General features: G+C 42.7%; 1 long non-coding RNA gene across 1 annotated transcript; it reads left to right on the top strand.

The window, feature by feature from the left end:
• The first annotated feature begins 1,175 nt into the window (after positions 1–1,175).
• On the top strand, positions 1,176–2,680 carry LOC115654212. The gene is made up of 3 exons (XR_004001135.1): positions 1,176–1,269; positions 1,660–1,836; positions 2,377–2,680. It is a non-coding gene; the product is annotated as an uncharacterized LOC115654212 (long non-coding RNA).
• Positions 2,681–18,201: the final 15,521 nt, after the last annotated feature.

Consider the following 18,201-nt stretch of genomic DNA (forward strand, 5'->3'; position numbering starts at 1 on the left):
TACAGAAAGTGAACGCAAAAAGGAGGCACAAATGTATCCAGAGCGAATTCTGCTTTTTATTTCCAATATGCATGGAAAATATTTTTCAGGTACTTGTCCAGTTCTGCTACCAAGTTCTCATACAAAACCCACATCCCACTTCAGAACATCTTCCACAGAACCAACTCTGCATCTTCTGGAGCGGCCCCTACACCCAGGGTATATCCTACGAGGAGACTTCTGACTCCCAGTCTGTGGTCACTTTATGCCAGCGAAGCTGATGGGAAGTGGCCACACCCCTGGATGCTGTGCCTCCATCTGTCAAGTTATGATATTTGCCTATTCCATTGGATGCTGTGAGACTCAGTGCACTATAAAGTGTTTTGAGATCCTTGGAAGAAAAGTTGCTATAAGTCACTGAACCGTATTTTATTTATATTTCAATAATAATGTGAGCTCTTTTCTAATAACATATGAGCCACCACCATGTTTCAGGCCCTTTGGTGGCCTCTGCGGGAGACATCAAGCCTGCTACGAAGGTCTGGATCTATAGAACCACGGTTGCATCAATGCTAACATACAGCAGTGAAATGTGGGCATGGAGGAAGGTGAAGAACACCAGATTGTTTTTATCATCTTCCTCAGCTGCTTCATATTAAATGGCAGGACAAGATCAGAAATGAGGATTTTTGTAGCCAAACCCACCTCCATCAGCACTCACTCAGTTTCAGTGGCTTTCTTGGCACAGGCATATTGCTAGGATGAAAGACCAATGAATTCCAAAGCATGTCTAACAAGGAATGCGGCTCCATGGCCGGTGAGCACGGATGTGTTCACCAAAATAAAATTCCAAATGACGGACATTAGATGGTCTGGCTAGATTTTCAGTTTTAAGGACCTAACCAAAGATCAACCTACATAGCATTTGATCTGTCAGGAGGCTATGTCCCTTTGGGATTTGCCAAGATGATGAGCTACATAATCTGAAGTAACCAGACAGAAGCAAAATAGTATCCAAACCCTGCTGAACTTTGAGGGTTCTGATTAAATATACCTCAGGTCTGAAGTATCCCTTGTTTCACTCATCTCTACAAATAATTTCAGCTTGGGTAGATGGGGGCACATTAAAATACAGTATCATGTGCCTGATCCTGCTATTACTGAAGCTGTGTTTCTTTGCTGTTCCCCAGCAGGTGCTCATAAATACTTCATCCCCTTTGGGTCTGAAGATACCACTTGTGTAATGAGAGGAGATCCAATTACAGGGTTATCCAATTTACCTTCCTAAAAGTAAGTCCTGTTGAAAATGACATAGCAGGGCTGCCTGCTGCTGTGGCCAGTTCCTTGCATAGAGTAAGATCTTGGGAAGATATTTGTGTGGGGTTTTTCTTCATTGTGTATTCCCACAGCTTGGACCCCAGTGCTCTCTGAAATAGCAGGGAGCTACAGACGGGTCGTGTGGCAGCGGGGAGCGTGTCCTCTCTGATCACTAATGAGCAAGGAACCTCTCACAACCATTGCCACTTGCACCCAGTGCTCCAGGGAAGGACTATATATTGGCTGTTGGGGATACAGAAAGGAGAGGAACTGCCTTGGCCTGTGCTGAATCCACAACTGGGCCTATCTTGACATTATCCTTTAAAGTGAGCTCTGGTCCCTGTGTTGTTTTTGCCACCTCAGTCTCCTAGCTTGCAGGGCCAAACCCAGATCCTGGCTCAGAACACTGCAAACTGTGGAGAAGTGTAAACTCGGATCTGAACCGCACAGCTGGCAAATGAGCAGCACACCCAGAACTCTCCGCTTCAGTGCTACCACAAGAAACACTTGTTAAATTGGAGCAAGGTTTTCCGAGGCCAGGTAGGTAACCACACATATTCCTTTATCTTACTAATACCGCTCTGAGCCTGGAGTTAGGTCAGTTTTGGGGGCAGAATTCAGTTCCATAAAGAAACAGAAGCTTCCAGACTTATGGCCTGCCAAGCACAGAGCATTTGTGTATGACGTGAATTAGTCTCTTCCTTGTCCTTCATAACCGGTAACTGTGGAACATTGGGCCGTAAGGTCTCTGGCCAGTATATTATCAGGCTTCCCCTAATGGTACTTTCCACACCTTGATTGAGGTGGCTTGTTTAGCAATATTATCATTATTATTTGACTTCCCGGAACATCTAGATGCCTCTGGTCAGGATCAGGGCCCCACTGTGTTGGATGTTGAACAAATAAAAACAATCCCTATTCCAGAGAGTTCAGTCTCAGAACTCACGGCCACCTTCTTTATCTTGAAATCTCAAAGGCCACTGTTTTCTGGAGAGACAGGGGCCATTTTGTGTTTAAAATTGGTGTGTGTTTCACTGCTTTCCCACTTGTATCTGATGCGTAATGTGCTGCACCATTTAGGTCTTTGCTGAGCTGGACAATCTCCTCTGCTGTCCAGCTGTTGCTCACGAAATAAGGAGGAGCAGCAGTGCGGGTCAGGGAAGGAGGAGCTACATTTCAAAATCCACTTAAAAGCAATATCAAAAAACCTAGAAAGGCTTTGATCTTTCTAAATACTCCCTTTGTTCTGTCGTTTGGCAATTCCTGCGTGCTTCAAAGGTAAGATAACAATCCACTCTCTGTACTCTTCCCTGAGCTGTGGTCATAAACTCACCCCTGAAATACAGTTTAAATAACCCAGAGCCTTACAACCTTCAAATCAAGTAATGAAGATCTTCCCACTGTTCTTTTGGTTAGATTAATAAAAGGCTACACATTTCCTCAAGGCTCTCTCTTTGTGGTTCTTTCTTTCTCCCTGTGATGTAGCATTCGCTGTTCAAAGACATACTGAGACATTTCCATGTGTAAATAACATCAAAGTCGTTTTGCTGCCTCTGGCCATAGAGAGCATTGGCTTGGGCCTAGCTCATGCTGCCCACTTACTTAACAGTAACAGTGCACCATAGGGGAGACAGAGTAACACCTCTGCTTTTGCGTGGAGTCTTCTACCTTTAACAAAATAATAGTGGATCACTCAGCCTGGAGGCACTCTGGGGAATGGTAGCTAAATCCAATGAGGAAGGAGTGGTATCTAGTGGCAAATGCAGGGGACTGCAGATCAGGGAAATCCTGTGCGTGAAAGTCAGCCACCGGGCAGGGGACCCCAGCACAAGGCCTATGTTTAACCCTTCTTTTGAGGACCTAAGTGACGTATGGGATCGCATACAGGAATGTGAACACTAGTAAAGAAACTGCTGATTTCCTTTATCAGGGAGGCAGCGTGGCTTAGCGGATAGGGCATTGAACCAAGCCTCAGAAGATCTGGGTTTGGTTCCCAGCTTTATCACATGGCCAAGTCCCTTCTCTGCACCTCATTGTCCCTGCCCGTTACACGGGGATGTGTCTGACGTCTTTGTAAAGTGCTTTGAGTTCCAGTACTATAAGTAAGCCTTGTTGTTTTAAATGAAAGCTGCCAGAGAAATGTGTGTTGTTTTATTATTTGATTGAAATAGAAACTTTTAATTAAATCCTGTATTTCCCATGGCTGTTCTTTCCTCTCTGACGAAGAAAACAAGCCAAACAAAGCGGCCTCACCAATGTTAGATAAGAGGGGTTTAGCAGGAAACGCTGGTAAGAAATAAAGGAAATTAATACGCAACAATAATTATACTGTAAGGCTTCCAATTTGTATTTCAATATGTCATTTACATAATAACAAAGCGGAACCATTTGGTAGCTAATGACACAGGCTGATCTCAAGGTTTTGTTTTCTTGTAAGTTCCTTTCAATGGAAGCACTTTGATGTCTGTCAGCAAAACACGCTCTTTTTGAGACGATCTCCTATTTAGTTATTGACACTGTGTCCAAGGGCTGTTTTCCCTCTTCTCATGCTTAGATATTGACAATATGTCTAAGAACTCTCTTCCCCCCTCCTCTCCTCTCTTCTCTATTTCCAAGGCCAAACTTGTGAGCCAATAATGGTAACTGGGCCAGAAATGTAAAAACTTGAGTCTAGGTTCCTCGTTGGGCCTGATCCTGTATGGTGCTGTTACTGAGAGCAGAGGATTTCTCAGCCCTTTGCCCCTCTGTTGGACCCTGTGCTGCAATATTGTTTCATGGGTGCAGCTTAGGAATCAGAAAACATGAATCCTGTTCCTAGCTCTGCCACTAACTGATCTGCCATGTGAGAAGTAAAAATCACATGACCGCTCTGTGCCTCAGTTTCCCCATATGTGCAATGGGGATAATATTTGATCTGGTAAAGCACTTCAGGATCTTTGCATAAAAAGTGCTCTGAGCATTAGATGCTGTTATTGGCCCAAATCCTGAGGTCCTTTCTTGCTTTGTATTCAGTGCTTACTCGGACATAGCTCCCTTTGATTTGAATGGGAGTTAGTAATGATGACTGCCTTATTCAGACTATTACTTGCTCGCTGTAGTCAACAGGGCAAGCACACAGCTTAAAGAACAGTTGCACTTAAAAATAGTTTTTAAAAAATGAATAGAGGCTGATGAAAATGTCAGGAGACAGGTTACTTCCTGCATATCTGGTGGGGATACCCTCGCTTAGTTCTTGCATCTCAGCAGTCACTCTCTCCCATAGACTCCTGCAATCTTTCTTAGGGGATCAGGCATTGAGGAAATAACTGAATTCCCAGTTCAGGATGGCTGCAGTATCTTACTGAATACAGAAAGAACAACTGATGTTAAAACTTGGATGGCCAAACAATGGGCCACATGAGTCATGGAAAACCTGATCAACTTGGAAAGTCTACATGAGGGAGACAACCTCAAACTACTGCTAAAATTAAGAAAACACAAACCATGCCCCCATCATTTTACTGAAGCCTTTACCCTAGGAAAGTCTTTTAATTGTTGTTCTTTGGTTGGTTGATTTGATGTTTGTCGTGTGTTTGTTGGATTCCTACTGACTTTATAACATGAGCTTGAAAAACAGATCAATGCAGAGAGATTCATAGATTCTAGGACTGGAAGAGGGACCTCGAGAAGTCATCGAATCCAATCCCCTGCCCTCATGGCAGGACCAAATATTGTCTAGACCATCCCTGATGGGTAAGCTCTTGGGGGCAGGAACTCTTTGCATGTGTACAGTCCCTAGTACAAAAGAGACTTTAAGCATGGTGCAGGGATTCCAAAAATTGCAGCACCTAAATAGGAAACAATACGAATGGATAAACTAGCAGGTGAATATGCTTTCACATTAACTATGCTCCTGTCATAAATGCAACCCACCACCAATAAACTCCTGCCACAACTAGAAGAACAAAACACATATGAACAGCAAGATGAGACCGTCTGGATTACTCAAACTATATGCATACAATTTGAGGGGGAAATCTCCAGGCTGTGGTTGTTTTTCTGTTTTGGGGTATAATTTGTTTGGTTTTTTGCACAATCCTTGTGCCAGAGTTCACGTGCCTGATTTCAGATTTCTAGTGACAACCAACCCAAACTGATGGGCGACGCTTTCTGATTTTTGTTTGATCAAGCTGGATACAGAGCAAATACAGCTCCAGCATAGGTTCCAAATAGCATGGCCAGCATGTGCACTAAGGGATGTTTATAAACCCTGCCCAGTGCCGAAACATCAATCCAGTTTTGTCTATGATGTTAACAGCAGAGCATTGCTGGAATTGTCCAAGTATATTTTCTTCTGAGAGAACTGCTGCCTTTTCTTTCTATAGATTGTTTTTCTTCCCATCATCACCAATTACCTCAGAGAGAGAGAAGGTTCAATCTGCCTTGAATTAGGGACTGAAAGAATGAATGAGTCACTTAAGTCTTATATGTGGATCCTCAATTATGAGAGGTCAATGTGAAAAGAAATAGCTTGGGCCAAATTCATCACTCATTCAGTGGAGTTACACCAAAGATTAATGTGGCCCCTAGATGCTGACTTCCTCTTTGGCCTGTGGTGAGTCATTGCACATTTCTGCCTCAGTTTCTCCATCTGTAAATTGGGCAGAACTAATTGTGAGGATTAGTTACTTAAAGGTTGTAAATGCTTTGAAGGTGAAACATACTGAACAAGAGTGAAAGCATAGTCATTAATACAGTAATTTCAAATCCTAATAGTACACTCTACTCCCTTTTCTCTACGGATCAGGAACCATTGTACAAACTCTGTCGTACTGTATAAAGGTCCAGGCCTCTAGCTCTTACTCATATGAGTTGCCCCTTTAAAACCTGTGTGTGTGTGTGTGTGGTTTCAGACCCAGCACTGTACATAAAAATAGCTGGGTTAATCATTGTGGCAGCAGCTGACACAACACTGCAGTCACCAGGGCTCCAAGCTCCTCCTTGACCATCATAAAGGAAACTTGGTTTAATGGGGTTGGCACAGAGTCTCAGTCATCGTGGAGTATCAACCAGGAGTCGATTTGATATGCAATCAGTTGGGGTGATCAGGTAGTCAAAATCAGAAAAGGCTCAGGTAATGATTATCCACCTCTGGGGTATAAGCCGTTCCTTCCACACTTTTCCTTGAACACAATCTAATCGTGTTCCAAATGATTTACTTGTGCATTGTAAAGCCTCCAAGAACGCCTCTTTTAATAACCCCTTTGCTACTGGCTCTTCAGTCCACTTATCTGTTACTGGTGCTCCCTGGGAATCAATTGAAATCGGTTATTTGGACCCATGGAAGCCCATTGAAGGTTAGAGTGAAGAGTGGGCAAGTTACACCTTGTACCACTCAGTATCTATATTACGGTGTATGCAAAACCTCAATACATCATGCACAGGATGGTACATAAAGCAGGAAAACTCTTGTACATTCCAATAAAAATTCAAAAATCCACTGCAAGGCATTTCAGGAATTGCTATAGTTTGGAAGAAAGTGTTACTTAAAATTTTATGAATGCCCACCCATATTTTAAGGGGCAAATTCAGAGCTAACGCTAGCTTATCTTACTCACCCGAGCAACTCCCTTGTCTTCAGTGGGACAACTCGGATGAGTAAGGCAACTGGACTGGCTCTAAGGCAGCGCTGGATACAGTGTGTTTTTTCTTCCTTCTCTGCCTGCTAAGGAATGAATTCTGCTCCCATTAGAATTAGTGTGAGTGGTAGGTGTAAATCTGATGGCATAATTTGGCTCTTAGATGCATGGATGCCACAGTGATTGGGCTTGATATAAGAACTCAAGTACATTGTGTGCAAAATTGCTTGCTGAAAATAGTCTGGGTTCTTTCTGCACTGATAATGTCAAATGACCTTCTCTTTAGCTGCCAGCCTAGACTTGTTTTTAGGCAGTGGATCAATCAATGTATTCCTAAGAGTGGTGTAAAATTCACATTTCAGTGGCTAGAGAACTAGATCCTCCATTTGGCCCATCCCACCAGGGACATGATCTGAGGACTTTTGATGTGTCATTCCATCTACCTAAAAAGATAGCTGATCCCATCTGTGTCATGCAGAGCCACCCAGACCTGTCTGGAATATTCAGCAGCTAATCCATCCATGGAAAAGATGTACCTCTCCCCTGCCGGTGCATTACAGCATGAGGACTCAGTTGTGCTTTCCCTTTAAGGATGGAAAGAGGCACATTGTTGTTTATTATCTATATATAGTAGTGCCTAACAACTCCAGTCAAGGATCAGGGCCCAAAGATTCTAGGAATGGAAGGACCAGTAATAAAGATAACAGTACCTGAGTCTAGCAAAAATACAGTCTAGGTGTCAGGACAAAAGTGAGACGAATAGGGGTGGGGAATTAAGTGAATGAGGTAGCCATAAAAATAATTTATCATAAAAGCAGAAGTCAGTTTGCCACATGCTTTACCTGTGCCAGACAGGAGTAGGTTTTGGGGCATCACAACAGAAGTAAGTTTCAAGGAGGGATTTAAAACATACTGAGGTTGCAGCTTTACCAATACTGCAGGGGAGTTTCCCCCATGTGCAGGAGTGTTAGAGGGAGAAGTGGACAGGTGGGCAATTGAAGCTGCCCTCTGTCAAAGTGAAGGCAGAAGTTGATATCTCACTAAGCTAGTAGATATAGGTTGGGTGGGGCTAAATGCAGGCCTTGAAAGCATAACCAATGAGGGAACACAGAGCATGGAGTGAGGTGGTCAGTACAAAGAGCAGGGAAACTGAATGTAACAACCACCTTTTGAATGGACCTGAGGGGAACAAAGCGGCAGGTTACAAGGCTAAATAAGGGATTGCAGTAGTTAAGGGGAACAGGACAAAGGCCTGAACAAGAGCCTTGGCAGTCCATACAGACAAGGCTAATGCTGAGAAATGTTATGCAGATTGAAGGGGGAAGACTTGGATGTGGGCTGGACGTGTGGGTAAAGGGCCATGTCCAAGATGGTGGTGAGGGGGGGGATGGGGATCAAAATCTCAGTTTTTGTCCCTGATGAACTTAAGTTCCCAGCTGGCCATTCCCAAAGACGTCAGCTGTATCACGAGTTAAGATAACACAACTTCAGAGTTAACATGATAACCAACATTTGTGGGCTCCACTTCTGGTTTTTGGAGACAACCCCTGGGTCCAAGTAAGTTTTGAACTGCACATAATCCACTCAAACCAAGAACAACTTAAGGTTTCATGTACAACTACGATGAGATGAAAATGATAGTAATATAGCCCAGCATCAAATTCATCTGTGCCACAAACCATATTGGATGGCTGAACGTGTCAGTATGAGGAGGGGGGTACTTTGAAAGTATTTCTTAGGGGCAATTAAACAGAGGAAAGACTAATTACTCTTGCAAGACAACTCAATTCATTGGACTGTAGGCATGCTACTAACTCCGGCCTGTATGAAACATAATGAAAGCAAACCACTTGGAGTTTCATGTCTATCACCTGCCTCGGGCTAGTAGACAGCCAGATGCCAGGACTACTCACCCAAGTGAGGACTAATCTCATAAGTAAGGGCTGCAGGAACAGACCCCATCAACTTTACAAGCAAAAAATCCAAAAGGCCCAGGGGTTTAGGTGAAAAAGACCTGTCCATTCACCTCTGGGGCTGCAGTTCAAGTTCACCCAGCATTGAGATTATAATCATTTGCATTACATTAACACTTTCCATAGTGTGCATTGTCACAATTTGGAGTACGGGGGTGATCTTTCTCTGTTCTTCAAAATGCCCAGGAATGAGTCATGATGGAGAATAAATTACCTGTCACTCCCTGAAAAGAAGTTTCCTCCAGACAATGGGCTGAGGTCAGTGTTGTGACAGAGTGGAGGAAAGCTGATGGAGAGGCAGGGGGCGAGGAGGCAAACTTAATTTTCCAGGACTTTATGTGCTTGTAAGTTATTTTTGAAAGCATTGACATTCCTATGGTGAGAGAAGAATGTAAATCGTATGCGCTAGAGTAAAATGCTCTTGTGCAAGTTGAAGATCGTCTCGTGACATAGACCCAGATCTGTGTAAAGTTGCTGCCACATCCTTGCAGTCAATGGAGTTGCGCCCACTTCTGCCTGGGCTGCATTTGCCCCAGAAAGAAAAGAAAATGAAAGAACTCCTATATCATTTTGAATGAGTCATTGGCAACTGTACCTGATCTAAAGCCCACTGAAATCAACAGAAAGACTTCACTGAGTTTGGGATCAGGCCCTCAAAACCCATTATTGCATGATGTTCTAAAAATCTCCCAAATTCCCTTTAAATTCTTTAAAAAAAACTTTGCTTTTCTTTTTTCATTGGAATCAGAAAAGAGCTTGCAAAAGAAATTCCCTGATGTCACCAAGTATCCAAGGTGAGGAGACTGTTATTCGCTTTACCCAGAAATGCCTATGAGTGACATTTTGAGCATTAAAGAAAAGAGAAATAGCATTGATATGAGCTTGTAGGGTCCTAAAAAAGTAAGGATACAAGAAACTACACAGGAAAACCACGGCATGCCAATAAAATAAAGTTTCAGGAGTATCAGGTAACGGAACAGTTGTTTTGCCATCTATAGATGAAATTCATTGCTGTGCAGAGGGCTTATACACCACTTAAGTACCACTTAAATCATATTTTGAGGGCTTGAGCAGGATTGAATTGGCCTGTGTTGGCCCACTGTACAGTATTACTTAAGTCTTGTCTACACTGGGAATTTCAGCCACTGATATAACTCCATGAGGGAAACCCCCAAGTGTCAACAAGGAAAGCTGTGATTGGTCCTGGTGGATTTATTCCTGCCTGCTACCAAGATAAATTCCACCAGTGCAAATCCTGCCTTCCCTTGCTGACACTTGGGTATTGGCAAAAGTGGAAATGAGCCACATTAGTAGGTGGCAATCGATTGCTGGATTTGGGGAACAGTTCCAGTGTAGATAGAGCTTAAGGTGTGTGTGTGTCAATGAGCAACTTTCAATAGCAAATTTCCAAAGGGACCTTTAAAATCCCACTTGCTAACTCTTCTGCCAAATGGCTGCCTGTGCAAAATGTAAAAAGAACGAGGAGTCTTTGTGGTACCTTAGAGAGTAACAAATTTATTTAAGCATGAGATTTCGTGGGCTATAACCCACTTCATCAGATGCATGCAGTATTCCTACTATATTTTCCACTGCATGTATCCGATGAAGTGGGTTTTAGCCCACAAAAGCTTATGCTTAAATAAATTTGTTAGTCTCTAAGGTGCCACAAGGACTCCTGTTCTTTTTGCTGATACAGACTAACATGGCTACCTCTCTGAAACCTGTGCAAGATGTGTGAGTTCAGCTTTAGAGGCCGAGTTGGAAATTTATCCCTAAAGGTTTTGGAAGAAATTGAATGAATACCTTTTAGAAGAAAAGTAAATGATGATACTGGTGCTCTTTTGTGTGTTTCCCTGGTTAGAAGTGGAAAATATTTGGGTTTTATCTGTGCTTTTTTGAAAAAAGAGAAAACAGCATTGGTGTAAGCTTGTAAAAATATTCTCTCTATATACCTCTTATTAACTCTAAATAATTCATCCATTTACTGTTTGTTCCTACTTTATGTTCAGCAGCCTTTCCAGATTAACAAGGGAAAGAACTGATTAATAATATCATTTTCCCATAAGTAAACCTCTACAGCCAGGGTAGCGTTAGTAGAATAGACTGTGTCACCAAGATGTAACGTGGGCTGGGTTGCACAGAGTTAAAGGGCCAGCGTGGTCCTGAGTATCTTGGAAATTCCCACTCTCTCTCTATGCACCACCATGACTCTAGACATCAGTTGTGGCACTGCTGATAATAATAGTCTCTAGGGGCCCATGGACAGGGTGCCCTCAGTGGAAGGCCCTTGACTCTGGAATTCATTTCTTCCACTGGTCTGTCAGAGCCCAAGTCTGTTGTCTTTTAGGGCACAGTGTAAATTTCATCTGCTCCTAATTCCATTATAATCAATAGGCGTTTCGCCATCGACTTCAGTAGAGCCATGATTTGGCCCTCAATGTCTTGCGGGAAGGGAGTGTGAGATTATTTAGACCCCAATCCAGCAATCCGCTCTGTGCTAGTGGATCCATGTGCCTGTGTGGACTCGCACTGAGATCAAATGGGACTTTATGTGGGCACAGGAGTCTGCTTAACATGCAGCAACAGGCAGGTTAAGGGCCATAGCCTGGCAGATCTATGAGCCAGAGGTCATGTGTCATCCATCTTCAGTACAGTGGTAAGCACAACTGGATGTCAGCAAAAGATGAGGCTAACAATGAAGGATGCGGGATGGAGACTGAGACCCAGATTCTCAAAGATATTGAGAGGCCTAGCTGTGATGAAATCAGTGGGAGTTGAGGATCCAGGCCTGAGTTCGTTTAGTGTGACATTGCCAATGAACACTGCATCTAGACAGTAAGTTTTTGTACACATGCTCAGAACCTCTTGTTAGAAACAAAAAAATAAAATAAAGACATCGATCAATTTGGAAATGGAAAGGCAGCAGCTACAGTGTAAACAAGTCCCAGAAAATAAATGCTTATCCTGGCTATTGTTCTTAGCAAATAATAACAATGCTTTCAACCTGCTGTAGAGTCAGCTAAGGTCACTCTCCCCCCACTTTCCGTGTTGAAGTGCTATAGGCCATATATGCAGGGTCTCCTACATGCACAGATCAGTTCTTTGGGGGTAAGGACCATCTTTTTGCTCTGTGTTTGTGCTGTGCCTAGCACAGTGGGGTCCTGGAGCATGACTAGATGTGCTTGCATTACAAATAATAATAATGGGAGCATGAACAGGCCATGCACTTAAAGGTCAAGTGAATTTCTGATCCCTTTAGGAGTCACTACATTTCTGTTATAGATTGATGTTGGTAAATCATCAGACTGAAGTTTATTTCAAAATAATAATAGCAGTAATAATACTCTATCACCATATGAATACTAATATACAGAAAAACATGGAAATAGATGTCACAGCAACCCAAACCAATTCATTTTTTCATCTTAATATTATCACTATTGCATGGAGTGAAATGTCTGCCATTGGCAGATGGTCAGTATATCATCACTAGAAAAACTGGTCCGTCCTTCAAAAAGGGCAGCAACAGACTTTTAAAGGCAGGTGAAATTTTTAAAAAGGATTAGAATGGGATTATCCCTGCAAGAGAGAGAACAGGTGCATCAAATATCCTCTGCTGACAGAAAATCCACAGTCATTTTTAATTACATACTTTAAAATATTCCCTTCAAAGTCTGCGATTTGTGTTTCATACCAGCCATTTACACCCAAGATGGCATCAGCGAGGATCAGGAAGTTAGAATGGCTGCCACAAAAACAAGTGAATATTCCTAAGTGGAATACTTTGCATGCTTGCTTTCATTCTTTGAATGAAAAATACTACAAAGGTCTGGAAGCTAAGAATGGGGAGAGCTTTCCACTATTCCAACTAGAAAACAGGCTCAAGTGTAGCCCCCGCCTTCTATTTTTTACAGAGCTCAGAGACCAGCGCTGCTGCCTGGCGCTCCATGAAGAAATTCTTTTAAAAAATACAAATGTTTGTTCTGAATGCTAGTGCCCAGTGAACAAACACCACCACATCTATCACTGCCATTGCACTGAACAGAGCTTTATGCGTGCATTTGTTGAACTGGATTAAAAACATCTGTGGTACAACTACAAATGCTGGGAGAGATCCTCAGGTGGAGTTAGGTCAGTTCACCCCAGCCACTGACCTGGCTCAATATTTTTGCTCAAATTGATGGATTTGTTTTCAGTTGCTGTGCATGATTATGCAGTAGGATATGAAAAAACAAAATCACAGAACAGGAAAGCATGCCATTCAAAATCAATATAGGCACACAATAATCCTTGGGTTTCTAGATCTCATGGTGTCTGCTAGATTTGCACTTAAGAACATATTGTCCTGTACTATTAAACTTTCTAAACTGGCTAGAGTTATAACAAAGACACTTTATGTTGTTGTTTTATTTATTGTGACTCTCCCCTGGAAACTTACCACTTACGTGATATGTTCCAAAAATATTGAGCTTGGTTCCCTTTCCACTTACGCTGCTGTAAATTGGGTGCAGCCAATTTTAACTGATGTGCAGAGGAGTAAAACTGACCTTGCTGAGAGGAGAGACAGGCTCTCTGACCTTAGTCTGTGATCTTCAGTTATATAGACGCACGCTCCCCTCTGTTGCACAATACGGAGGGAAACAGATGGGCACAAGTTGTTGCTCAAAGGGACCCGGAACCTCCAGCACAGATAAGTAATGCTGAAGCAATATGCTCTTTGAACAGGATATGTTCCAGTTAGGCAGCAGAGCAAATGCTCTGTCAACACAGTATTGCCAGCTCTCACGATCTTATTGTGGGTCTCACAATATTGGGTGTTTTTCTGAGCATCCCAGCTGCTGGAGTCAAGAGAATGCATGCAAATCTCAGCTTTCATTTTAGAAAGAAGCAAGTTTCTAGCCTCGATTACTGTGGAGAAAGACTTGAAAACAGGGTCCTGGTGAGAGCTCAGAAACTAAAAGGCAAATAAAAAGAGCCCAACATTTATTATTTTTTAAAATGCCATGATTTTAAAGCCAGTCTTGTGATTGGGGGGGCCTGACTCATGATTTTTAAACATATGATGTTAGCAGTGCTGCAACACTTCATGCCTTAACAATTGTTTGCATCTGTTTTGTGGTTATAGTGTTTGTCTTCAAACAGTATCTTTTCCCCCGACTTGTCTCTTTCTGCTTTCTTGCACAGTGCCCCTGTGCGTGTAACACACTCCTGATGTCCGTGTGCTACATGTCTATTCCTTACTCCTCCAGATCATTCTCCCCACATGCTCTTTCCGTGAGTCTTCCCATGATTACTCCAATGGTACAAACCTATATGCATTTTTTAAATGCTTCAGTCCCTCTATGTCAGAGTGCCCCAAAATCTTTACCATTCAGCCTCATTTTTATCAAAGCAGATGGGCTCAGGCCTAATTTCCCCATGCCCTGCGCACGCAGTTTTTCTATGGGTCAGCTGTTAATGAAGCACTAGACAGCTAAGGCAGCTGTAGCAGATTTACCCACACAGGTCCCAGGAGGCTAGATAGGTTTGTCTCTATGCTGAGTTTAGCCAGGTGTGGCGGGACTGAGCCAAACTGCAGCTGAAGGGTGAATCCTTCCCCCAGGGAAGCAGTGTTCCACTGGGGGGTACAGGCTGGGGAGGGTGGCTGAAGGGGGGTACAAATTAACAGGCTTTTAAGCAGGGGTCCCTCATCCCCAGCCCATCCCATTATTTGGTCCCCCGACTCCAGTCTGTTCCCCTTGATGACCCCAGCCCCCATCAGCCCATCCCCACCACTGGGTTTTCTCTGCCTGGTGGCCAACCCCTGCATTCATGCCCTCTGTTGGCAAGGCCCCAGGGTTACCCATTGCCACTGCCATGACCCCCCACCCCCACATGCTGGTCAATATCAGCACCACAGCGATGCCTCCAACATCCAGGCAGAGTCCCTGCAGGGGAATCTCTGCTCACTCCCTGCACCCTGGCTAGGTGTCAAGGAGATATTGCAGGTAGAGCCAGGACAGGTGCACAGGGGAGTCCAAAATCCTAAGAAGCCATTGGCATTTTCTTCTTTTCCAGGTGGTAAATACAAAGAACAGAGAAGAGTTCTGGGTCCTCACAGACACTGCCCACAGCGGAGAAAAACCTGCTCTTTATAATGACCTGTTGTCTTTTTGGTTTGTCTCTTAGATGATAAACTTCTTGGGGTAAGGACCAGGTGTATATAATGCTGATCATAGTGTTGGTGCTCAGTAGTTACTTTTAACAAATACAGCCTTAAATCTTCAAGAGTGTCTAGTGATTTTGGGCACCTCCATTTTTGTGTGCCCTGCTTCAGATACCTTAAAAGGGTTCTACTTTCAAAAATTCTGAGCATCCACCATGTGACAGTCGGGGCCTTTCAAGGTGTCTCCAGTTGGGTTCCCAAACACTGAGGCACCCATAGTCCCCTACTTGTTGTTGAAAAAATATGCCTCACAATCCAAGTTTCTTGAGGGACATCTAGACCCTTTGCATAATCTGAAATTTGCATGAACAAAATGAGTTTTCTCTAGGAACTTGGGGATGAACTATCTGGGGGATAATTGGAGTTTGGATCATTTTGTTTTCCCTGTCATAACTTCCATGAATCACAGCAAAAACTGGACTGTGGTCAGATGAGAAGCAGGAGAGCCAGGGTCACAATTATTATGATTCTTTCTTCACATCTGTGGATGTTACATGGGAAAAGCAGTGTAAATTAATGATCCCCTTGTCAGCACTGATTCACCCAACATGCCTTTAAAATCTCAGCGGAGGGGGAAGCTCAGGTGAATGCAGAGAACCAACAGATGTGATGAAGGTAGGAGTGGGCTTGTGATCTGCTGTAAAGGGTGTGAGGCTCTTCTGCTCTGGATCTTCACAAATGTTCTTGCCTTCTACGGAGAGAGGGCCCAAGATTTATAAGTTCTATGATTTCAAGTGAATAGAATATTTTCCTGGTAGGCACTTTTCCTTTGCTGTGTTCCCTTCAATCCTCCTTCAGTGATGGAAAACTCATTTACTGAGTTTGAACAACTATAGTAAAATTCCTTAATATGAAGTTGTCTTCAGATTTACTAGTGTGTTGTATTCCTCTGTGTGCTGCTGAGTCTTAGGCTGATGTTGATAGTGCTGGATCCAAATGGCAATAGTCTGATTCCCTCTTACTATTCAATTCATGCTGTGGTTAGAAAGCAATAGTCTCTGTGACTGATGTATTAATGTGACTGTTTTTCAGGGCACATTTGTAAAACAGGGACTGGGTCTTATCTCAGTTACTGCAGCTAATAAAAACTACATTTTAAAACCCCTTGGCATGTTCAAGTAGGTTTAACAACACTTCAAATGCAAATTCACCTCTCATGTCTCTGTGGATGACTCACATCTACCTCTCCACTCTGGACCAGTCTCCATCTGTCCAAATTAAAATCTCAGCCTGTCTCTTTGACAACTCCTTGTGGGTGTCCAACTGCCAGCTCAAGCTAACCATGGCTAAAACAGAGCTCTTAATTTTTCTACTCTAGCCCTGCCTGCTCCCTCTTCTCAGTCACTGTGGACAATACCACCATCTTCCCTGTTCCTCTAGCTCATAACCGCGGGAGTCATCTTTGACTCAAAGCTCTCTCTAGATCCTCACATGCAAACTGGGTCTAAATCTTATGGATTCTTCCTGCATAACATGAATGATAATTGGGAGTAATTTAAGAGCATCCTACTAGATACCCCAAAAGCCCAAATCCCACAACTGATTAAAAGCTGATCTGGTTTAGAGGGGAAGTGAAGGCAGCTACAAAAAGTAAAAAGAATATATAACAAAAGGAAGAAGGGAGAAGTTGATAGTCATGAACATAAATCTGATGTTGCAGGAAATTGATAAGGGAAGCAAAGGAACACAAGAAGAAATCTATGGCTAGCGGAGTTAAGGACAATAAAAGGGAGTTTTTAAAATATATTAGGAACAAAAAGAATCCTAACAATGGTATTGGTCCAATACTAGATAGAAATGGTAGAATTATTAATAATAATGCAGAAAATACAAAAGTGTTCAATAAATATTTCTGTTCTGCACTTGGGGAAAAACAGATTATGTAGTCTCATCATATGGTAATGGTAATACATGTTAAACAGAAGGTACTAAAGTTAGACATGTTTAAATCAGAGGTCCAGATAACTTGCATCCAAGAGTTTTTGAAGAGTTGGCTGAAGAGCTTGGTAGACCATTAATCTTGATTTTCAATAAGTCTTGGAGCACTGGGGAAGTTCCAGAAGACTGGATGAAAGGTAATGTTGTGCCAATTTTTTAAAAGGATAAACAGGATGACTCTGCTAATTAGAGGTCTGTCAGCCTGACATTGATCTCAGGGAAGATAATGGAGCAGCTAATAAGGGACTGGATTAGTAAAGAATTAAAGGAGGATAATTGAGCACCGTTTCCTTGTGGTCCCCTGTCTGTCTGTATCCACCTTTTGTCTTATACTTAGATTGGGAGTTCCTTAGGGCAGAGACTGTCTTTTTATTCTGTGTTTGTACAGCACCTTGCACAATGGGACCTGGGTCTATAACTAGGGTTTCTGGGGCTACCACAATACAAATAATAAAACTGGGTAAATATTATGCATAAATTTATAGAAACGAGATAGGAGAGACCTATTAGATCATAGATCTAGTGTCTGCTACCATTGCACAACCTTTATTGTATATACTATTCTCCAGTGCTTTGTCCACTTGTGTATGACCCTTCAATGACACTGTAGTGTTCTACATAACCATTACTATGTAGTAATAGCAAATCTTTTAAAAACTAACTCCCTTAGTCTCTCAGCAAGGTACTTTAAACATATGCCCAACTTTAAGCACATTACTTCAATGGAACTTCTGGCATGTGTAAAGTTAGGCATATACATAAGTACCTTGCCTAATCAGAGCCTAAATTATCAGGGTGCAGGTTTCAGTTAACTGGATAGCTCTACAGCTGTCAGTATTGTCGCTGGGTGCGTAAGTGTTTGAATGATTGTGTCTTGAGAGGGGTTGAGTCTGATCTTGGCTGCTGAGCATCTAAAAAGCAGGTCTTAAATTGGACACCCAAAAATGGAGGCACCCAAGATCACTAATCACTTTGCAAATGTAGGCCAAGCTGTTCTAGTGTGCTTCTGTACAACCCTTTCCCCCCACTTAACAAGTGTGGTCTCAGTTTAGTCTCTAGGTGATGTTTGTCTATAAAACCTAACATAAAACAGAGTGAGAATAAAAGTAGCATCTAATCAGTGGATCCCAAGTCTGGAACAGCAGGTGTGTTACTGCCCAGAACCAAGCTG

This window comes from Gopherus evgoodei, chromosome 7, assembly GCF_007399415.2.
Source record: "Gopherus evgoodei ecotype Sinaloan lineage chromosome 7, rGopEvg1_v1.p, whole genome shotgun sequence".
NCBI classification, from domain to species: domain Eukaryota; kingdom Metazoa; phylum Chordata; order Testudines; family Testudinidae; genus Gopherus; species Gopherus evgoodei.